This window comes from Euleptes europaea, chromosome 17 (genome assembly GCF_029931775.1).
Source record: "Euleptes europaea isolate rEulEur1 chromosome 17, rEulEur1.hap1, whole genome shotgun sequence".
Classification (NCBI taxonomy): Eukaryota; Metazoa; Chordata; class Lepidosauria; order Squamata; family Sphaerodactylidae; genus Euleptes; species Euleptes europaea.
In genome coordinates, this window is record NC_079328.1 from 46843050 (window position 1) to 46845779 (window position 2730).

General features: G+C 45.4%; 1 non-coding gene across 1 annotated transcript; it reads right to left on the bottom strand.

The window, feature by feature from the left end:
• Window positions 1–309: 309 nt before the first annotated feature.
• TRNAD-GUC (transfer RNA aspartic acid (anticodon GUC)) lies at window positions 310–384 on the bottom strand. Its single transcript has one exon. It is a non-coding gene; the product is annotated as a tRNA-Asp (tRNA).
• Window positions 385–2730: the final 2346 nt, after the last annotated feature.

Here is a 2730-nt window from a genome sequence, read left to right on the forward strand (position 1 = left end):
ATTACACATTAGGGTGTTAGTAAATACTTCTTCACTCAATACTAGTAAGTATTTAGTAAATACTTCTTTACTCAACAAGCTGGATTAGTATATACTTCTTTACTCAATGAGCTAGATTCAAATCCAGTAGCAGCTTTGACTCTCGAAAGTAAGGATGTCAGCCACCAGGTGGGAACACATGAAGCTGCCTTCTACTGTATCAGACCCTTGGGTCCATCAAAGTCAGTCTTGTCTACTCAGACCGGCAGCGGCTCTCCAGGGTCTCAGGCAGGGGTCTTTCACATCACCTACTTGCCTAGTCTCTTTAACTGGAGATGCCGGGGATTGAACCTGGGACCTTCTGCATGACAAGCAGATGCTCTACCACTGAGCCACAGCCTCTCCCCCTCCTTCCAGGGGACTTGGGTATTCCTTGGAATTTCAGCTCCTCTCCAGGCAACAGAGATCAGTTCCCCTAAAGGCAATGTCCATCAATGGCTACTTAGCCATGGTAACTGCAGGGAGCTTCCATATCTGCAGACAGCAAACTGCTGAATACCAGTGCTCGGAGGCAGCAGCAGCAGGGGAGGCCTCGGCCTCTACGTCCCGTTGGTTTGGCCCTCCACATCAACTGGTTGGCCGCTGTGTAAAACAGGATGCTGGACTAGATGGACCATTGGTCTGATCCAGCAGGGCCCTTCTTGTGTTCTTACAAATCGACTATGCTCCTATGTCCTATTTTTTTCTCTCTTCTCTATTTGTCTCTCCATAGATTGGTAGGTAACTAGGGTTGCCAACCTCCAGGTTGGAGATCTCCTGCTATTACAACTGATCTCCAGCTGATAGAGATCAGTTCATCTCGAGAAAATGGCCACTTTGGCAATTGGACTCTATGGCATTGAAGTTCCTCCCCTCCCCAAACCCTGCCCCCTCAGGCTCTGCCCAAAAAAAACCTCCCACCAGTGGTGAGGAGGGACCTGGCAACCCTATATATCATGTTACCTCCCTCAACAGACAACAGCTACAGAACACTTATTCTCTTCGGTAATATATGAATACGTTATGATGTGCATTTGTATCTCCCATGCTACTTAGATGTCACAGATCTCTCGGAAAGCAGATTAGAAAATAAAAGTCAAAGGTTGCATTCAATCAAAGGCAAATTGGTTGTAAATGGTAAATTAGTATTCAAATTACAGTAATACACAAAACGTAAAAAAATTACCTGGAAATAGCAAGAAATTTCCAGCTTTGTATTCAAGCAGTAACATTTATGGGTTCGGTGTCTCATAAACTGGTAGGGACGGCAAAACCAAGATGAGCGTAAGAATTTCCAAGCCAATAAAGAGAAAATCTGCCAAAATAAATACAGATATCCAGAAAGACAAGCAAATTGTAAATATGCTTACAGTACCCTGAGAAAATAACCATAACAGATTACACTGATAATGCCAAAGAGATCTCTCCCTCCTCACCCCCCATTCAAAGTTAGGATCTTGATCCTGTAGGGTTGCCAGTTGTAGATTGGGAAATTCCTGGAGATTTGCGGGGTGGAGACTGAAGAGGGTGGGTTCTGGGGAAGGAAGAGAATTATTCCTTGTCTCTTGTTGTACCTGCTGGTGATCACAACAGACTGAAATAGCCTAAAAAGAAATTATGAAAAGAGGTAGCAACAACGGGAATATGCCCCACACCTGTATGTTCCTTCCCTTAGATTTAACAGCCATTGGCTGTTCATCTAACATTTCACACTTTAGACAAAAGATTTTCCCTCCCAATAGAGTGACTGAAGAACAAGAGTTGGTTTTTATATGCCGACTTTCTCTACCACTTATGGGAGACTCAAACTGGCTTACATTCGCCTTCCCTTCCCCTCCCCACACCCTGTGAGGTAGGTGGGGCTGAGAGAGTGTGACTAGCCCAAGGTCACCCAGCTGGCTTCATGTGTAGGAGCAGGGAAACAAATCCAGTTCACCAGATTAGCCTCTGCTGCTCATGTGGAGGAGTGGGGAATCAAACCCTGTTCTCCAGGTCAGACACCACCGTGCTAAACCACCGCTCTTAACCACTAAACCACGCTGGCTCTCCTGAAAGTTGCAAGGAATAGTACTCGGAAAGCAAGCTGTAAGCAATTACAAAATAAGATCATAAATGAGGATTGGTCCTTAGTGTTTAAGGATGAAAACCGTAAATGTTCGCCTCTCTTCTTCCAGATATCCTTCAAGAGAATTTTCTCCTTGCCAGAGTATTTCCCCTGGTTAGAAATCCATAAGTTTAGACGACTTTTCTTATGGGTGAGATGTAATGCCTTAGACACCTGCGTATTCACATGATCAAAATATAGACCTGGACTGTTTACAGTAAAGTGTGTTCAGATATGGTTGCCAACCTCCAGGTAGGGCCTGGAGATTTCCTAGAATTACACGGAAATCCATACAACAGAGATCAGTTTCCTGGGAGAAACAGGCAACTTTGGATGGTGGACTCCATGGCATTATACCCAGCTGAGCTCCCTCCCCTCCCCAGGCTCCACCCCCAAATTTCAGTTTCCCAAGCCAGAGTTGGCAACCCTAGTTTCAGACGATGTACTGGGCCTAAGCCCTGAAGGCGGAGATGGTCATTAAACTGTGGATGCCATTGGAGACAGGGGAGACAAGGAGAAAACCAGGTTGTGGTAGTGGTAGTGGAAGAGGAAGAAGAGGAAGAAGAAGAGGAAGTGTGTAGCCATAGGGAAACAATCCCAGTCCTCCA